The sequence below is a fragment of the Coregonus clupeaformis genome, unplaced genomic scaffold (assembly GCF_020615455.1).
Source record: "Coregonus clupeaformis isolate EN_2021a unplaced genomic scaffold, ASM2061545v1 scaf1186, whole genome shotgun sequence".
NCBI lineage: Eukaryota > Metazoa > Chordata > Actinopteri > Salmoniformes > Salmonidae > Coregonus > Coregonus clupeaformis.
Window position 1 is genome coordinate 137316 of NW_025534640.1, and position 21960 is coordinate 159275.

General features: G+C 42.5%; 1 long non-coding RNA gene across 1 annotated transcript; it reads left to right on the top strand.

Moving 5' to 3' along the window:
* Positions 1-13536: 13536 nt before the first annotated feature.
* Positions 13537-21585, top strand: LOC123486384. Its single transcript, XR_006659369.1, has 3 exons — positions 13537-13641; positions 20982-21026; positions 21336-21585. It is a non-coding gene; the product is annotated as an uncharacterized LOC123486384 (long non-coding RNA).
* Positions 21586-21960: the final 375 nt, after the last annotated feature.

Here is a 21960-nt window from a genome sequence, read left to right on the forward strand (position 1 = left end):
CGGATGTGAGCTTCAACTGGAAGCCAGTGGAGTGTGCGGGGGAGGGGGGTGACGTGAGAGAACTTGGGAAGGTTGAACACCAGACGGGCTGCGGCATTCTGGATGAGTTGTAGGGGTTTAATGGCACAGGCAGGGAGGCCAGCCAACAGCGAGTTGCAGTAATCCAGACGGGAGATGACAAGTGCCTGGATTTGGACCTGTGCCGCTTCCTGTGTAAGGCAGGGTCGTACTCTCCGAATGTTGTAGAGCATGAACCTGCAGGATCGGGTCACCGCCTTGATGTTAGCGGAGAACGACAGGGTGTTGTCCAGGGTCACGCCAAGGCTCTTTGCACTCTGGGAGGAGGACACAACAGAGTTGTCAACCGTGATGGCGAGATCTTGGAACGGGCAGTCCTTCCCCGGGAGGAAGAGCAGCTCCGTCTTGCCAGGGTTCAGCTTGAGGTGGTGATCCGTCATCCATACTGATATGTCTGCCAGACATGCAGAGATGCGATTCGCCACCTGGTTATCAGAAGGGGGAAAGGAGAAGATTAGTTGTGTATCGTCAGCGTAGCAATGATAGGAGAGGCCATGTGAGGATATGACAGAGCCAAGTGACTTGGTGTATAGGGAGAATAGGAGAGGCCTAGAACTGAGCCCTGGGGGACACCAGTGGTGAGAGCACGTGGTGCGGAGACAGCTTCTCGCCACGCCACTTGGTAGGAGCGACCGGTCAGGTAGGACGCAATCCAGGAGTGAGCCGCACCGGAGATGCCCAGCTCGGAGAGGGTGGAGAGGAGGATCTGATGGTTCACAGTATCAAAGGCAGCAGACAGGTCTAGAAGGACAAGAGCAGAGGAGAGAGAGTTAGCTTTAGCAGTGCGGAGAGCCTCCGTGACACAGAGAAGAGCAGTCTCAGTTGAATGACCAGTCCTGAAACCTGACTGGTTTGGATCAAGAAGGTCATTCTGAGAGAGTTAGCAAGAGAGTTGGCTAAAGACGGCACGCTCAATAGTTTTGGAAAGAAAAGAAAGAAGGGATACTGGTCTGTAGTTGTTGACATCAGTGGGATCGAGTGTTGGTTTTTTTGAGAAGGGGTGCAACTCTCGCTCTCTTGAAGACGGAAGGGACATAGCCAGCGGTCAAGGATGAGTTGATCAGCGAGGTGAGGTAGGGGAGAAGGTCACCGGAGATGGTCTGGAGAAGAGAGGAGGGGATGGGGTCAAGCGGGCAGGTTGTTGGGCGGCCTGCAGTCACAAGTCGCAGGATTTTATCTGGAGAGAGAGGGGAGAAAGAAGTCAAAGCATAGGGTAGGGCAGTGTGAGTAGGACCAGCAGTGTCATTAGACTTAACAAACGAGGATCAGATGTCATCAACCTTCTTTTCAAAGTGGTTGACGAAGTCATCCACAGAGAGAGAGGAGGGGGGGATTCAGCAGGGAATGTGGCAAAGAGCTTCCTAGGGTTAGAGGCAGATGCTTGGAATTTAGAGTGGTAGAAAGTGGCCTTATCAGCAGAAACAGATGAAGAAAATGTAGAGAGGAGGGAGTGAAAAGATGCCAGGTCGGCAGGGAGTTTAGTTTTCTTCCATTTCCGCTCCGCTGCCCGGAGCTCTGTTCTGTGAGCTCGCAATGAGTCATCAAGCCACGGAGCTGGAGGGGGAGGACCGAGCCGGCCGGGAGGATAGGGGACACAGAGAGTCAAAGGATGCAGAAAGGGAGGAGAGGAGGATTGAGGAGGCAGAATCAGGAGATTGGAGGGAGAAGGATTGAGCAGAGGGAAGAGATGATAGGATGGAAGAGGAGAGAGTAGTGGGAGAGAGAGAGCGAAGGTTGCGGCGGCGCATTACCATCTGTGTAGGGGCAGAGTGAGTAGTGTTGGAGGAGAGCGAGAGAGAAAAGGAAACAAAGTAGTGGTCGGAGACATGGAGGGGAGTTGCAGTGAGATTAGTAGAAGAGCAGCATCTAGTAAAGATGAGGTCAAGCGTATTGCCTGCCTTGTGAGTAGGGGGGACGGTGAGAGGGTGAGGTCAAAAGAGGAGAGGAGTGGAAAGAAGGAGGCAGAGAGAAATGAGTCAAATGTAGACGTAGGGAGGTTGAAATCCCCCAAAACTGTGAGGGGTGAGCCATCCTCAGGAAAGGAACTTATCAAGGCGTCAAGCTCATTGATGAACTCTCCAAGGGAACCTGGAGGGCGATAGATGACAAGGATATTAAGCTTAAATGGGCTAGTGACTGTGACAGCATGGAATTCAAATGAGGAGATAGACAGATGGGTTAGGGGAAAAATTGAGAATGTCCACTTGGGAGAGATGAGGATTCCTGTGCCACCACCCCTCTGACCAGATGCTCTCGGGGTATGCGAGAACACATGGTCAGACGAGGAGAGAGCAGTAGGAGTAGCAGTGTTTTCAGTGGTAATCCATGTTTCCGTCAGCGCCAGGAAGTCGAGGGACTGGAGGTTAGCATAGGCTGGGATGAAGTCAGCTTTGTTGGCAGCAGAACGGCAGTTCCAGAGGCTGCCTGAGACCTGGAACTCCAGGTGTGGGGTGCGTGCAGGGACCACCAGGTTAGAGAGGCAGCAGCCACGTGGTGTGAGGCGTTTGTGTAGCCTATGCGGAGAGGAGAGAACAGGGATAGGCAGAGGCATAGTTGACAGGCTGTAGCAAATGGCTACAATAATGCAGAGGAGATCGGAATGAAATGAACTAAACATCTGGGAAAGGAGAGAGTAGGGCCTCCCTCACCAAAACTTCCACCTCAGAAACTATAATTGTTTCACTGAACCACCCGAACAAAAACTCTCCCAACTTCCACTTTTAGAAATTAGAATTGTTGTTAACTACAGCGGTTCAATGTTTCAAGGAATAGACTCAACTTACTTTATTCAGCTAGCTAACTATGACACCATAGCTAACTAGCATGCTAGCATCCAATAACACACAGTTTAGCACCAATACTTGGTTACAACAAACTACCAATAGTGTGTTAACACACTAAACAGATAATTCGTGTCCGTGTCTAGTTCCTTTCATAACGCAGCAATAATTAAACGTTGGCTAGCTAGCACAAATATATTGTATTTAGCTGCTACAGTACAGTTAGCTGGTCGTGTTGGCTAGCTAGCAATGGCTACTGTGTTGACTTAGTTTGAAAAACGGCTAGCTAGCTAGCTTCGTGCTACACCTGGCACCGGCGAAAACAATGCTAACCTACAATAACTACCCACAACAGCCCACGATGCCTAACTATGACACCATAGCTAACTAGCATGCTAGCATCCAATAACACACAGTTTAGCACCAATACTTGGTTACAACAAACTACCAATAGTGTGTTAACACACTAAACAGATAATTCATTAGTTGTTAGTTGTGGGATCTTGTTCCGTGTAAGGTATGTTGTTTGTATGCTACCTTGGACTCATTTGTTGTTTTGTCGTGTGTTTAGCCGTAAATAAATATGAATGCATATCACGCTGCACATTGGTCCTTCTCGTTCGTAAACGATTGTGACACTGTAATTATATAGAGATATAACATTATCTGTCAGTTAAGTATCATTCATGATAGATGGTTAAAGAGAGACAGCAGATAATACATTATTTCTATATTCCTAATATATAACATCATATATCATCAAATAATGTTTTATAATAATCATTTCATAATTTGACTCTTTTTGTGGGCTCTCTTGGAGGTCGATACTGACAGCTGAGGAAGAAACTATTGTTTTCTGTGAATCTATTTGAATAACCGGTGACAGTTACACTATTCTCATGTCTACATACTGTCTATGGAGCCTGTTGTCCAAGGCAGGTAAATGATGTGGTGAGGTGTGTTCAGATTAGGTATTCATCGTTTGATCCTTTTTCATAGTTTTTAAAATGACCAAATATGAACCAATGTGTCTGAAACTCAATTACTACCACTACTACTACTACTACTACTACTACATTTACATTTTAGTCATTTAGCAGACGGTCTTATCCAGAGCTACTACTACCACTACTACTTTTATTATTACTACTGCTACTACCACTACTAATGCTACTACATTTACATTACATTTACTACTGTTAATATACTACTACCACCACCACTACTACAATTTTTGTATTATTACTACTACTACTACTAATGCTACTACTGTTAATATAATACTACCACCACCACCACCACTACTACTACTACCGCTAATAATAATACTACTACAACTACCACTACTACCACCACCACCACTACTTTTATTATTACTACTGCTACTACCACTACTAATGCTACTACTGTTAATATACTACTACCACCACCACCACCACTACTACTACTACTCCTGTTAATATACTACTACCACTTTTATTATTACTACTACTACTACTACTACTACTACTACTACTAATAATAATAATGCTACTACTGTTAATATAATACTACCACCACCACTAATGTTAATATAATACTACCACCACCACTACTACTACTGCTGCTACTCCTGTTAATATACTACTACTACTACCACCGCTACTACTTTTATTATTACTACTACTACCGCTACTACTACTACCACTACTAATGCTACTACTGTTAATATACCACTACCACTACTACTTTTATTATTACTACTACTGCTACTACTACTGTTAATATACTACTACCACCACCACTACTTCTACTATTATTATTACTACTGCTACTGCTACTACTACCACTGCTAATGCTACTACTTTTACATTTACGTCATTTAGCAGACGCTCTTATCCAGAGCGACTTACAGGAGCAATTAGGGTTAAGTGCCTTGCTCAATGGCAGATCGACAGATTTTTCACCTAGTCGGCTCGGGGATTAGAACCAGCGACCTTTCGGTTACTGACACAACGCTCTTAACCGCTAAGCTACCTGCCGCCCCAATATACTATACCCACTTTTAATATACTACTACTACCACCACTGCTACTACTGTATCACCATGTCCTACAATACATTTTACAAATAGCACAATAGCCCACTGTGTTATTCTAGCATGACTTGTACATATTGTGAATAATGGAACTGCTGAGACACCTAGAGGAATGTATTGGATGTACACTACAATATGCACAGACAGTGTCATATGAGTGTTATGTGGACAACTGAGAATGTTATCCATTCAGTAAGATGGTTCAGGATCTCAACATGTCTTCTCCATGCAACACATTAGAGTTTTTTCATCTGACAACAATATCATGACATTGGTGGACTGACTCACATCTCTTTTTGTTGTCATCAACAGTGGTAGTAACAGAGATGGAAGATGAATCGAGACATCTGACTTGCTCCTTTTTTGTGGTTCTTATACAGTCAGTCAATGAATTAAGCAGACCAGACCCAGCTGCTATCGCATTGGTGTCTATGGGAGAGTCACTCCATAAAGCTGCAATATGTAACTTTTTGGGCGACCCGACCACATTCACATAGAAATTTGAGTTATAGATATGTCATTGTAAATAAGATTGTGTTCTTAACTGACCGGCCTAGTTAAATAAAGGTTAAATAAACAAACAAAAACTAATTCTAATTGAAAGCATGTCTAAGAAGCGGTAGATCTGTTCTATTTGTGTCCTATTTCTATGCTTCCCATTCTTAAGTTTCTTTTTTACGTCTTTTACTTTCAGTTTCGTACACCAGCTTCAAACAGCTGAAAATACAATATTTCTGGTTATTGAAAATAGATTTCACAGCGGTTTAGATGGTACAATGATTTTTTACACTTGCTTGTTTTTTCACATAAACTGAAATTAGGCGAACTTTTAGAATTTTAGCAACCAGAAAATGGCTGAGCGATTTCTGCACCTTTAAGGGTTAAGCAGACCGGAAATGTGACAAATATTTTTCAATGGTAAAAGGCCTGAGTAAGACATAATTTATCCACCATCTGTGGTAGTAGTTTGCAGTGTGGCAATTCCACTCACAGGTTTGCTTAATTTAAGTACATCATGGGTCAGCAAAAGCTTCTGCAACATTATACATGATGTGGCTGAGAATGTGTTTCAGTTAATAGAAGACACAGGTCTACACCAATTTCCCAAGAAGATTGTGTAGTGACCCTGGACAGCAAATAGCCTATGTTGGGACGAAGTGGACTCTCAGCCGCTCTCGTAATGAATGCACATATTTAATACCCCTTATAAATATTTTGGCACATTCATGTTTTCAACATGTATGTATGAATTAATTTCTCCACATATATATTGTTGTGGTTTTCCAGTTTTATTTGAGTATTTACTGTGCGAGGAAATGTTTGGTAAAGTTATTGGCGCATTTCATTTTCATATTTAAATGCAGTAATTTACCTGCTTGCAATCCTCCTGTGATGAGGTGACGAACACCGAAGCCTGACTGTCACTCTCAGATGTGACGTACAGGGGCAAGGAGTCACTGACTGGAAATACACAATGCACAAGAATGGTAATTCTGACTCCGCCAGTAAGAAGAACGAACATGAGATCAGTGCTGCTAAGATTTCCGACAGTGGTGACAACCTATGTCTGGGTACACATATTGAGGAGCAGCAATATTCTAAGTGGAGTGATGTAGTCAGACTGACAGTGACAGGTAAGTTATCTTATGTCTCATTCACATCAGTGCCTCCATACTTATAACCACTTCATTGGGCCCCAATTTAAGGATGATTTTTAGTTGTTTTAAAATTGTATGTTGTGTGTTTCTGCAGCTCTGCCCAAAGCTACACTGACAGCAGAGCCAAACCCTGTGTTCCCTGGAGAGACAGTTACTCTGACGTGTTCAGTAGGGTCTGACAGTAGCTGGAGCTATCAGTGGTACAAAGACAGGAATGATAATGTAGTATCCCAGTCTGTCAGACACACTATAACAGGAGACACCCTCACCATCAGTAGAGTTGTTGAGTCTGACCAGGATCTCTACTGGTGTCAGGGAGAGTTCCAGTCCAGATCCATAAAATCAACCATCGGTTATCCTGTCTGAGTCACCCTGAATGGTAAGTTACTTTGTTGTAATACAAATGGACACTATTTATATTGAGTCAATCATGTAGACATGCTCTGTGTGTATGTACACTCCATCACCAAATGTATGTGGACACGTTGAACATCTCATTCCAAAATCATGGGCATTATTCTGTAGTCGGTACTCGCTTTGTGCACAGGGACATTGTCATGCTGAAACAGGAAAGGGCCTTCCCCAAACTGTAGCCACAAAGTTGGAAGCACAGAATTGTCTAGTATGTCATTGTATGCTGTAGATTTAAGATTTCCCTTCACTGGAACTGAGGGGCCTAGCCCGAACCATGAAAAACAGCCCCAGACCATTATTCCTCCTCCACCAAACTTTACAGTTGGTATTCAGGAAGGTAGCTTCTCCTGGCATCCGGCAAACCCAGATTTGTCCGTTGGACCCCCAGATGGTGAAGCGTGATTCATCACTCCAGAGAAAGCATTTCCACTGTTCCAGAGTCCAATGGCGGCGAGCTTTACACCACTCCAGCCGACGCTTGGCATTGTGCATTGTGATCTTAGGCTTGTGTGCGGCTGCTCGGCCATGGAAACCCATTTCATGAAGCTCCCGACGAACAGTTCTTGTGCCAACATTGCTTCCGGCGGAGGTTTGGAACTGGGTGGTGAGTGTTGCAACCGAGGATAGATTATTTTTAAGCGCTACGCGCTTCAGCACTCGCCGGTCCCATTCTCTGAGCTTGAGTGGCCTACCACTTTGCGGCTGAGCAATTGTTGCTCCTAGACATTTCCAGTTCAAAATAACAGCACTTACGGTTTACCGGGGCAGCTCTATCAAATTTGACAAACTGACTTGTTAGAAAGGTGGCATCCTACAACGGTGCCATGTCGAAAGTCAATGAGCTCTTCAAATCAAATCAAATTTTATTTGCCACATGCGCCGAATACAACAGGTGTAGACCTTACAGTGAAATGCTTACTTACAAGCCCTTAACCAACAATACATTTTTAAGAAAAAAAAAGTGTTAAGTACAAAATAGATAAGTAAAAAATAAAAATAAGAAATAATTAAAAAGCAGCAGTTGTGGTGTGAGTCTGGATCAGGAGAGTACAGTAATGCTGTCAACATCACAGTAAATGGTACATATATTGTACAACCCTCACTAACTTTTCTACATATATATGATAGGATGTTCAATTCTGTAACTGAATGATTGCATCTCATAAATACAAGCTCATAAGATGTTGATGTATTGTGAGGGATGACCCCAGATTTACAGTATTATTTATATATTATGTTACACAGATGGTGATGTGATCCTGGAGAGCCCTGTCCATCCCGTGACTGAAGGAGACTCTCTGACTCTGAGCTGTACATTTAGATATCAAGAAACAAATCCTAACCCCAAGGCTGATTTTTATAAAGATGGAGTACTGTCTACTGTCTAAGTATTTGGCCAAAATATTTTTTACACTAGATATTCATTTTCAACATGTAAGTCTTTTGTAAAATGGTTTCAGTAGTAGTTATAGGAGCCAGATGAGTGTTCCACTATGGAACTTAAAATGGAGAAGGTGTGTTGTATTTTGTATTAATTCTCATATCAAATAAAAAGTGTTGATTCCCCACATAATTTTATTGCTTTGAAATATAACTTGATTTAAGGACATATTGTCACGATCGTTGACTGAAGACACGGACCAAGGCGCAGCGTGATAAGCGTACATACTTTTATTTAACGTACTTAACGACAAAAACAACAAACAAACGATACGTGAAGTCCTGAGGTTATAACACAACAAACCTTTACGGATCAAGATCCCACAAAGACTAGTGCAAAACAGGCTGCCTAAGTATGGTCCCCAATCAGAGACATCGAGCTACAGCTGCCTCTGATTGGGAACCACCCTGGCCAACATAGATCAAACGATCTAGAACAAAAACATAGAAAAACTAAACATAGCAAATCCACACCCTGGCTCAACATTTAAGAGTCCCCAGAGCCAGGGCATGACACATATTCATTTTACTCTCTGTATTTCTGAGTTGAAACAATGCATTTACATCTTGAACGTTTCTATACATTTCTTATATAGTAAAGTAACACTTTCTAACAAAATCTCTATGCACCATAGTGCTGTCAGTCTTCTGTAAACCACATTCAGATTTGACTTCTACTGATATGAACCCATACAGAAGTGTTCCATGTCTGTACTATTATGATGAGATAGAGAGAGGAAGGAATAAGAGGGCAGACCCAGTAGACTGAGGGCTTATGCTGTTGCTATGTGACCAATGACCATATTAGTTGGGCCATACTTGTGAACATTAGAAAAAGTTTTAGTTTTCGTTCAAGTTTAAGCCTCAGCCAATTCAAATCGTTGATGTAGTTGGACATGATCAAAAGCAATATGTTAGCTGTTCCCATTACATAACCTGGCACATTCAGCCCTATGCTAACCTGACCAGGGGGCAGTGTTCATTTCCAGTAATAAGTTCTGCATCAGCCTATCAAAGATCGAATACTTTTTATCCACAAATCAATGGTATTTATTCAAATAGGTGAACTCGGCCACCGGAGGGATATATTTAAACCTCCTAATTCAAAGTTTACTTTTGTTCCCTTCCACGTCTGTCTCAAGTGTAGAGTGCCAATATTGCATGATCATTGCATCTACTTACTCATTTTACGTTTTTTTTTCTCGCATATATGACAAATCCCACATTTCACATGCATCCATGTGCTTTTACAGATAAAAGATAAATGTTGTATTGACCTCTTTTATCAGCCTATAGCCTACAGTGAATCACTTTGACATGTACATTTGCTATGTGAATTTCTTACATTGAATTCATGGATTTCACATGAGAGGGTTCCAGGAGTCATTCATTTCTATTTTTGCAGGATCTCACACATTGTCAAAGTGAATTGTAGTGTACCATACAAAGTCCGATATGCATTAGTAGGTTTTACATGTAGCATGAGGAGGACACTATCTGATGTGAATGAATGTAGGCTATAGCTATATTGTTGATCAGAGTTCCTATAGAAGCCTACAGAAAAGGCTAATCAAATAGAAGAAATTCACCATCAGATACTGATACAGCCAAGTGTCTTCCTCCATTAAGACTGTTGATTTAGAATCTTTTACATACAGTAGGCTAAGTGTGGGTTCGAGGTTGGATTCACTATAAACTTCTTTAAAATAACTGAAAAACTGCCATCGGTAGGACGATAAGGAGAGTGCAACCTGTAATCCTATTACACTTTGTAATGTCCTCGAGTCAAATAACAAATATGTGACAAAGCAGATGATTATAAAATGCATATAAAATGTTGAAGGCCTACATTTAGGTGTACACGTCCATGTAATATAGCCTATGCAATATGATTATTAGGCCATAGCAGTGGGTTTGTCTGCAAGGCTGACTAAAGACGTACAGTGGGGGGAAAAAAGTATTTAGTCAGCCACCAATTGTTCAAGTTCTCCCACTTAAAAAGATGAGAGAGGCCTGTAATCTTCATCATAGGTACACGTCAACTATGACAGACAAATTGAGAAAAAAAATCCAGAAAATCACATTGTAGGATTTTTAATGAATTTATTTGCAAATTATGGTGGAAAATAAGTATTTGGTCACCTTCAAACAAGCAAGATTTCTGGCTCTCACAGACCTGTAACTTCTTCTTTAAGAGGCTCCTCTGTCCTCCACTCGTTACCTGTATTAATGGCACCTGTTTGAACTTGTTATCAGTATAAAAGACACCTGTCCACAACCTCAAACAGTCACACTCCAAACTCCACTATGGCCAAGACCAAAGAGCTGTCAAAGGACACCATAAACAAAATTGTAGATCTGCAACAGGCTGGGAAGACTGAATCTGCAATAGGTAAGCAGCTTGGTTTGAAGAAATCAACTGTGGGAGCAATTATTAGGAAATGGAAGACATACAAGACCACTGATAATCTCCCTCGATCTGGGGCTCCACGCAAGATCTCACCCCGTGGGGTCAAAATGATCACAAGAACGGTGAGCAAAAATCCCAGAACCACACGGGGGGACCTAGTGAATGACCTGCAGAAAGCTGGGACCAAAGTAACAAAGCCTACCATCAGTAACACACTACGCCGTCAGGGACTCAAATCCTGCAGTGCCAGACGTGTCCCCTTGCTTAAGCCAGTACATGTCCAGGCCCGTCTGAAGTTTGCTAGAGTGCATTTGGATGATCCAGAAGAGGATTGGGAGAATGTCATATGGTCAGATGAAACCAAAATATAACTTTTTGGTAAAAACTCAACTCGTCGTGTTTGGAGGACAAAGAATAATGAGTTGCATCCAAAGAACACCATACCTACTGTGAAGCATGGGGGTGGGAACATCATGCTTTGGGGCTGTTTTTCTGCAAAGGGACCAGGACGACTGATCCGTGTAAAGGAAAGAATGAATGGGGCCATGTATCGTGAGATTTTGAGTGAAAACCTCCTTCCATCAGCAAGGGCATTGAAGATGAAACGTGGCTGGGTCTTTCAGCATGACAATGATCCCAAACACACCGCCCGGGCAACGAAGGAGTGGCTTCGTAAGAAGCATTTCAAGGTCCTGGAGTGGCCTAGCCAGTCTCCAGATCTCAACCCCATAAAAAATCTTTGGAGGGAGTTGAAAGTCTGTGTTGCCCAGCGACAGCCCCAAAACATCACTGCTCCAGAGGAGATCTGCATGGAGGAATGGGCCAAAATACCAGCAACAGTGTGTGAAAACCTTGTGAAGACTTACAGAAAACGTTTGACCTGTGTCATTGCCAACAAAGGGTATATAACAAAGTATTGAGAAACTTTTGTTATTGACCAAATACTTATTTTCCACCATAATTTGCAAATAAATTCATTAGAAATCCTACAATGTGATTTTCTGGATTTTTTCTCATTTTGTCTGTCATAGTTGATGTGTAGCTATGATGAAAATTACAGGCCTCTCTCATCTTTTTAAGTGGGAGAACTTGCACAATTGGTGGCTGACTAAATACTTTTTTTCCCCACTGTAGCTCCTTCATTTGTTGATTGGCTGTAGGCTACTTGTTGGCTGTAGACTAGTTCCCTTCTCAACACACTAACACAATAAATTTAATTCTACATTTCAATGTGGGAAAAAAACTATTGTGAGATTTGAACCCTTGTCACAATCTGTGACAATTACATGGAGCAAGTCACTGAAAAAAGAGAGCCATTTGACCTGTCAGTTAAATACATGTGACGTAGTTGCTTTGATTATCAGAACGTGCCGTTGGACTTCTGTTAAGGACGCTTCTATGAACAAGTGTTGGATCACGTCCAACTATATCAACGATTTTAATTGGCTGATATGGTATTTGAACCAGATATAATGTAGCCTTTGTTTACATGTAACTAAGTCAATTGGCTGATGCTTAAACTTGAACTAAAATGTGTTCTAACATTTGCAAGTATGGCCCCATTAGTTTCTATATTGAGATCCACTAGAATGTGGAGTAGTTACAGGCCTGTCCCTGAGGGGGGCGATAAGAAACCCCAGATGTATACCTGGCTATAACCACCAAAGGTGAAGTCTGACTGCTTTTCCCCTGTAACCTTTCTCTCTCTATTTATGTTTGCTCCTTCACATGTTGCATGTGTGTCACACGCTCTACACTCTACAAGAAAAATAATTTTATATATTTAGAGGTAAATTGTTGGAAAAAATAGGAAAATGCTCAAATGATACGATTCATGTACCCAGTTACCCATTTACAACTTTGAAACTCCTCCCATCTCTGGTCTGTGGTAATGCATGTGTATACATCTGACGTACACACACACACACACAATCACACACACACACACACACACAACACACACACACACACACACAACACACACACACACATGCAAAATACATGAACAATTGCCCTGATACACATCACATAAACAACCCAATAACAACTAAATATCTATGTAGACAGTATCTAACTAAACGTATCCCTCAGAACAAAACTATCTGACTAATGAACAAGTCAACCACCAAACCCCAGAGAAGAGTCAGCTAGCTGACTGTGGTTTTGACACATGCTACTACTAAGCAGTAGTGTGTGTGAAGAGAGGGGGTGAGGAGGGGGAAGGAGGTCGGGGTGAAGATGTCTATTTGTGTGCAGTGGAACAACTGAGGTTAGCACCCTAGGCTTGCAGGGAGGCCTACACTCAGTAAGGGATATCTATCTATCTATCTATCTATCTATCTATCTATCTATCTATCTATCTATCTATCTATCTATCTATCTATCTATCTATCTATCTATCTATCTGTGCATTGTGGGTGCAAAAATGAAACAACCATCTGCACATTCTGATATCCAACTACAAGCTCTGATCTCATCTCAGATCTCTATTCTTATTTCATCCTCCTTTTATCCAATAAAGAGGAAGGAACCAGTGTGAGGCCATGTAGCTAATCATAAGAGGTTGATCAGAAAATAAATACGCCAGCAACTGTTACTCTGTTTTCTCTGTCTTTGTACATTTCTGTAGAATATTTCTCTCTCTATTTCTCTGTGTGACGGTAAAGAGGCGTGAACTAATCGGTCTGTCATCTTATAGGAAGTAGAGGGGTTTGTCAGAAGAACTGTAGTTCAGAGATCGTTGGCAGGACAGAATGGAACACACCTTGCTCTGTGTGCTACTCTGTAAGTACTGAGTTAGTGTGTTTGTGTATCAACACTAATTACCTGATTTACTAAGGCTTGATGGAACAAAGGAATTAGACAATCATGTAAATGAAGACAGTTTCAATGCTTTAGATTTTTTGTGTGTTTTATCCCTAATTGATAAAACAGTGCACATGCTTGTTAGTAAATGGCACTAAAGTGGGATTGCAGGACATGGTACGTCAGTGGCCATTTAAAACTGCAGTCCGTAATTGAAACTACCACAAAATGGTCACCCTGCCACGTTGTGGTATACGGCTGAGGAACGGGTCTAGGGGAATTCATTCATGTATATTGTTTGTTCATACTGACATTTTAAACAAGTATTGTCATAAAATAACAGTAGATTTTGTGTTATGATGGGATATCACAGTTGTACTACCCTTAAGGAAAAATGACATGAAATTCACATGATCACGTGTTTCACAGCTAAAAGTTAAACTGTTCAAGAAGTAATGGCTATTATTCATTTAAAAGCGCAAAAATCTATAAATCACAAATGCAATATTTTTCGGATGTGTCGTAGCATAAATTTGTTATTATGGTAAATGGCTGAGAGTTCATTCATTACAGTTAAAGTAAACTGTGCTAAGAGAATGAGTGTTGTTTTGATGTTTTTGGTCTCTGTACTCTCTCTCGATTGATTCACCGGTGTGTCAATCAAAGTTACATAACAAAAAAATCCCCATCAAAATCTGTCAATTTAAGCTAGAGATATCTGTGTCATACTTCCGTATCTGCGGTGAAAGGTGGCTGAGCTAGAGTGATGTTTGTCAGACCATGAGACATCCTGAAAATTGGTCTTCTCACATAAACATCTGTAGAGTATGACCACTATGGAAAGGGGAGACTCTCATGAACATGATGGTGTTTTCCGTTTTGGTCTTCGACCCCCACAAGTGCCTTGATACTCGTCTAAAGTCGGTACCGTCAATGTGCCAACTTCTGTTTGGTAGCGTACGAACCGTTTGGGCTAAAAACTAATGGGAACCCACTGTGATAAGGGGAGATTCTCACGAACATGGTGGTGTTCTCCATTTTGCTCTACGATCTCAACAATTGTCACGGGACTCGTCACTGGGCTTTAGTGGTAAAGGCCAAAATCAATAATTTTGGGATGTGTCGTAGTGTAAAGTTTTGATTATTGTAAATGGCTGAGAGTTCCATCGCTACAGTTATAGTAAACTGTGCCAAGAGATTAATGAGTGGTGTTTTGGTGTTTTTGGTCTCTGTACTCTCTCTGTGTGCAGAACATGGGAAGTCAGTGGACATTTACTAAAGCTTCAGTCCGTAATTCAAACTATCACAAAACGGTCACCCTGCCACTTGTTGTGGTATAATGCTGAGGCATGGTGCAAGGGAAATTCATTCATCTACGATGTTTATAATAATTGTAATAAAATAGCCTTATATTTCGGGTTCTCTTTCAATTATTTATTTCGGTATCTCTAAATGGGAATTGATAGGAACACCTACTCTCAGAAAAACCTCAAGGGTCTGTTGGAGACAGACAGGTGGAGTGGCGAGTGAGGTGAGTCACTCCTCCATAAAAGGAGCCAATCTCCCTCCCTCTGAGTTTTCTCACTTTTCCTCATGAAGAGTATTACTCTCAAGCTCTTCTCAGTTCGACTGGATCCCTGTTTCCTGCAACCCCCTAGAGTCGATTGACTCACCGGTGTGTCAATCTAAGTTACATAACAAAAATATCCTGATCAAAATCTGTCAATTTAAGCTAGACATATCCGTTTTTTTTTGCATTGGATGCGTCTCAGTCCATTGCATCCGCCAGTGTCACACTTCCGCATCTGCCGTGAAAGGTGGCAGAGCTAGATCGGTGTTTGTCAGACCATGAGACATCCCAAAAATTGGTCTTCTAAGATAAACATCTGTAGCGTATGACCACGAACATGATGGTGTTCTCCATTTTGCTCTTCGACCCCCACAAGTGCCTTGAGACTCGTCTGAAGTCGGTACCGTCAATGTGCCAACTTCTGTGTGGTAGCGTACGAACCGTTTGGGCTAAAAACGTATGGGACCCCACTGTGGAAAGGGGAGATTCTCACAAACACGGTGGTGTTCTCCGTTTTGCTCTACGACCTCAACAATTGTCACGGAACTGGGCACTGGGCTTTAGTAGTAAAGGCCAAAATCAATATTTCATCCCAAAAAAAGTTGTTGACATTTAAATTAAAAATCTAATCGCTAAATGATAAGTGGTATGAGCATCTTAATACTATTCCATATGTAATTTTAGCATTTAACCCTAATTGCTCTTGTAAGTCGCTCTGGATAAGAGTGTCTGCTAAATGACTAAAATGTTCATGTGTTAATGATATAGAAGCGTGCGTCAATCAAATCTTAAGAATTGACTAGACCGACCATCTCAGCCTCACAGCTCTTTCTGTCGAGTGGAGCACACTATCTGAAGGCTAATTCTGCCCCCACACGGTTTCCTTCAGCCAGCACTGAGCTAGCTGAGCAAGCTACCACCTTCACCACGAGGTAGCTGCTAGCTAGCTAGCTAACGCCCAAGACAAGCTAACCACACCAGCATTACTACCTGCAAGACAGTAATATTGTTAGCTTCCCTCTCTCGTCTAGTTTAACCTACGCTTATTTTTGTGTATTTCTATATTGACTGGCTAGCCTTACGGCTCTGCGGTTGTGGGAGAATACCTACCGGAAATCGAACTGCCCCCATGCGGTTCCCTTCAGCTAGCACTATGCCAGCTACAGCCACCGGAGGTTGGAGGCACCTTAATTGGGGGAGAATGGGCTAGTGGTAATGACTGGAGCGGAATCAGTGGAATGGTATCAAATACATCAAACACATGGTTTCCAGGTGTTTCATTCCATTCCATTTATTATGAGCTGTCCTCCTCTCAGCAGCTTCCACTGGCTACAGTAATACCTAAGCTGCTTATCAGCTTACACGTTACTATGCTCACTAGCTAGCTTATGGTGGAAATCAAGCTAACCACACTAGCATTCCTACCTGCACATACAGTTGCATTAGCATGGCTAGATAAATCGGAAACGAGTTCCCTACCTGCCCAGACGGTATTATTGCTAGCTCCCTTCTCTCGTTTAGTACAACTTACATTCACTTGTTTGTGATGACTAGGCTGACCGGTTTAGCCTCACGCATTACGATCGTATGAGATTGTGAATCCGAATTTGAACACTGCACCCACGCTGTTCCCTTCAGCTAGCACTGTTCTAGCTATAGCTTATCCTTACTCTCACGAGGTGGCTGACAGCTAGCTAACGCTTACACTAGCCTCCCGGCTATAGCGTTCATAAACACTGCTTACTTCAGCTAGCCATTAGCCACAAGGCATCTAATGAGCTAGCTCATGCCTGTCAAGGATAATTCACAACAATGCTGAAAAGCTAGCTACTACTGGCCATCTTGCTCCTCTCATTTAGTACACCTAATGTTTACTCGTTTTCGTTGGCTAAACTGACCAGATACACCTAATAGTGCTATGGAAAAAAGAGACTCAAGACTGAAGAAAACAATGCTATTCATATGATTGTCTTCGGCTAATGTGGTACTATATAGCTAGGCTATTAGCCAACTAGGTGAACACTAGCAAGCTAACAACAAAAGCTCACGGCTAAGCGTCGACTTGCACACGCAAAACCCGGCAAAGCAATGCGTTTCCCCCAGAGTTATTATTGGCCACTGTACGGTTTTGCAAGGTTTTACTGATTACCGGCCTTTACTGAGATTAAGCCAGGTTTTACTGATTACCGGCCTGTGCTGAGATTCAGCCACACTCCAAGTCCTCACGACTAATGCCAGATAGCTAACCACCGTCTGGGTATAACTATCTTAGCTCTTGTATTTAGTTCACCTTGCATTGAGTTGCTTTGTGCCTACTAACTGAACCAGCCTCACTTTGTGGTGATTCGGTCCACGTCAGTTATATAGCTAAAAGTGTCTCTGTTTGATGGCACCTCTTTGAAGCCAATACCTCTAGTGAGCACGAGACACCAGACTTGTGGACAGCACTAACTCACAGCGGAGAATAGATGTGCGTGCGCAGTTACTCACTAAATGCTATCCACTATTATGAGGGCATACAAGCTTCAGTTCGATATGAAATACATTTTCTACTGGATTCTATTTTCAATAGCCAATGGCAACAACCAACGTCTTGGCAATGCAGCAGAAGTGTGACATTCGCAAGAACGAAGGTGAAGCCTTCAACTGCTGCCTGCCCCACAGACCCAGGCCCAATGGCAGCCTTTTTGTTCTTTGTTCCTACATCTCGCCCCAGCCTCACAGCTCGGAGGTAGCAAGAAGCTGGCCTTGGGGACTGAGGTCCCGGCGATGCAGAGGTCTGCTAATACTCAGGCTGAACCAGGCCAAACCTGTAGGGAAGCAGTCCTACGCTGCAGCCGCATCAAGGACCAGCCCCTCTAACTCTCCTACGGGCAGTTAGAAGGGTCAGCCAACCTAGGGCACAGCCCTTGCGGCTGATGAGGATAAAGTGCAGAGCCTACGGCTCCCTGTCCTTCACTTCCTGTTCGGGTTTAATGTCTGCCACTCCTTCCCCCGTCTGAGTTTCACAGCAGTGGGAAGGCAGGGCTGTGTTTAGACAATACCCTATTCTCTGTGCTGTGCTCACATCAGAGAATGTAGGAAACACACTTTTTGTTCCCCCGAGTGTCCCCCTCCCGTAGGCGTTCCCCCTGGAAATTTCTCATGTTTTCAGCCAGGGGTGGAAGTCAGCATGGCAGCCCTCCCTCCAGTGTCACGACACACGGAACAGGACGGCAATATGTCTATCGCCATCCACAGTGGCCCTTTTTGCCTCTAACTGTTGGCGCAAGCAATCACAATCAATGGGCTGCCTAGTCAGTTGCAGAACTGATTGCATTAAACTGAAATGTGGCTTCCGCATTTAACCCAAATCCTCTGAATCAGAGCAGTGCGGAGGGCTGCGTTAATCGACATCCATGTCATCGGCGCCCGGGGAACAGTTGTTTTGGGGGTTATCTGCCTTGCTCAAGGGTGGAACGGCAGATTTTTCCACCTTGCCGGCACAGGGATTCAAACAACCAACCTTTCATTTACTGTCACAACGCTCTAACCGCTAGGCTACCTGCCGCCCCTCATTTTTCTCATCAGAGGACGCTGCTACTCTATACTACAAGGCAGGGGAAACCTAACCATATTGGCTTCCTTGTTCTACAGTTTAACAGGTTTCCATCGATCACTGTGAAAACCCCTCAGCCCTTTTAAGGATTCTGATAATTTTTTTTAGCAAAGGCGACTTGACTCTATTACGGATAACACTCTCCAGCTAGAGATCAGTCAGTATAGTAATTCCTTACTTTACTTTCTGGGTCTTAGGGAAGAAGTGTGGTGGGGGTTTACTTCGCCCTCACCAGGCATCAGAGCCCCATACAGCTATCTGTTACTCTCAAGTCCACAAAGCTTCAGCTTTTCCTAGTCCATTTTTTACTGTGATTGGTTCACAGAAAAAGGAGATCTCTCTGCACTTGACTACCCTCCTCCATGGAGCAGGGCCAAGACCAGTTACGTAGCTGTCCTACTGCAATTGTTTCCTTCTTCCTCCGGCTATGTTGCCTGACGTCTTAAGTCATGGTACTGGCTGCTCTGTCCCCATAGAGGCCGCTTCACGCATCTATCCAGACTGACTTGCTGCAACCTGGTAGAAGTGACAACCCCATGTGGGTCCTGGGAGACCCCATCCCGAATGCGACAAAATATTTTGCTCTGCGACAAGGAGTTTTATTTTGGAAGCACTGTGTGACTAGGAAAACATCTCCCAGATAATAACTTTTGTAATGATAAGGCTTCCCTAGAGAAACAAGCGAGTGCAGATTTGTCAGCATCATGGTTGCACCATTACTGCAATGAAAATGGCTAGCTTCTTGCCCAACCAGGTCAAAAGATCTGACCCATATTACAGGCCCGACATTTTTATCTTCCAATAGCGGATCACCGGAACCACATTTTATACTCATATATCATGTCATGAGCCGTTCTAAAACTACTCTCCCGTCAATAACCATTTGTTTACACTTTGTTCAGTCACCTGACGTTTTAAAGAGACAGTGTACAATTTTCAATGTAATGCATCTCAATAGGAAAATAGTGCCTTTACACAATGTAGAAACCTAATATTTCACCAATTACTGAAATTTCAATTACAGGTATTCATATACACATTTTAGCTTTTATTATAAACTAATGTCTTTACAGTGTTACATATTAGTTTCTAGGGCACAACATATGCTTCAAACGTAGCTAGAATTCATGTAGGCCCAACATACGCTGTATCTCAATCAATATAACAAATATTATTTTCTGGTGCTCCTAAATTTCATGTGGTGCTCCTAACATTACATTTTGGAGCAACAGTGTTACCAATGATACATGTTATTTTAGAGCCCTGCGATAGGTCCTGGCCGCTATCGTCATGCAGGGTTTATATCCTAGCGAACAAAGCAATTGTCTATCCTCACCCGGATGCTTTAGCCCTCGGGGCATAGCCAGGGAGAGAGGGAACAGAAAAGAGAACAGAAAGAAGGGAAAGAGACAGGCCCTTGGATGGAGAGAAATTTCACAGTTGTTAAGGTCCTTTAGTGAAAGACAATGCAACAGTTTATTCTTAACTGTTGTGTTGTCTCTAAGGGGGGCACGTTGCTTACACCCAGTATTTAAGCCTTTACGTACACACACACAAAGACACACGCGTTCAAGCATGTGTGTGTGTATGTGCGGGAGCGTGCATGTTTGTGTATCAACACTAATTACCTGATGTACTAAGGCTTTGATTGAACAAAGGTATAAGACAATCATGTAAATGAAGACAGTTTCAATGCTTTAGCTTGATTGTGTCTTTTATCCCTAATTGATAAAACAGTGCACATGCTTATTAGTAAATGGTACTAAAGTGGGATTGCAGGACATGGTACGTCAGTGGCCATTTAAAGCTGCAGTCCGTAATTGAAACTACCACAAAATGGCCACCCTGCCACTTGTTGTGGTATACGGCTGAGGAATGGGGCTAGGGGAATTCATTCATGTACATTGTTTGTTTACACTGACATTGTCAACAAACATTGTCATAAAATAACAGTCGATTTTGAGTTATGATGGGATATGACAGTTGTACTACCCTTACGGATAAAATGACACGAATTTCACATGATAACTTGTTTCACAGCTAAAAGTTAAACTGTTCAAGAATGAATGGCTATTATTCAGTAACATGTATATGGCATGTTGTTATTAATTTTAAGCTAATATTGGTGCAATGTGACTTTCTTTGTTGTAGTGCTGAGTACACTCATCAACTCTGGACACTCTGAAGATGATGATGGTAGATATTTGTTCACTTCATCAAGCCTCCATCTCTTAATGCTTAATTCTATTTCTTTATTTGTGATTTTTAAAGCTGCTTTCGGCTGGACATATTTTGTGGTTTTAATGTCTCAAAATAACATGTGTAAGGCAACTGTTTCATGCTGGTTTGATTTAACATGTGTAAGGCAATTGTTTCATGCTGGTTTTATTTGGTCAGAAAAGCACAAAGGCTGTTCTGACCATACACCCCAACAGCTCCCAGATACAGTAGCTACTCATGTATCCAGTTTAGGTCATATGTCTAATCTGTGATATGTTTTCACAGCTCTGCCCAAAGCTACACTGACTGTGAAGCCAAACCCTGCATACCCTGGAGAGACAGTTACTCTGACGTGTTCAGTAGGGTCTGACAGTATCTGGAGCTATCAGTGGTACAAAGACAGGAATGATAATGTAGTATCCCAGTCTGGTTACAGTAACATTGGAGTCTCTCACACCATCAGTAGAGCTGGTGTGTCTGACCAGGGTCAGTACTGGTGTGAAGGGAACACAGTGTCTAGACCCACATCTTCACAACCAAGTGATCCTGTCACTCTCACTGTAAAAGGTGAATTACTTTGTTGTGTTTTTTGTCATAAAGATGGACATTATTGATATTGATATAATCAATCATGGTCTGTGTGCCAGTATTCTTAGTTATAACAGCAAAAGTACAGGGAACTTCCAAAAAAAGAAAGAACCAACATAAAAAATTTTTATAGGGTGTTGGGCCTCTAGCCAGAACAGCTTCAATGGCATATATTCTAAGTGTATGTGGTGTTTTGTTGATGGGGGTGGAAAACACTGTCTCAGGCAACCCTCCACAATCTAACATAAGTGGTCAATTGGGTTGACATCTGGAGACTGAGACGGCCATGGAATATGATTTACATCGTTGTCATGCTCATCAA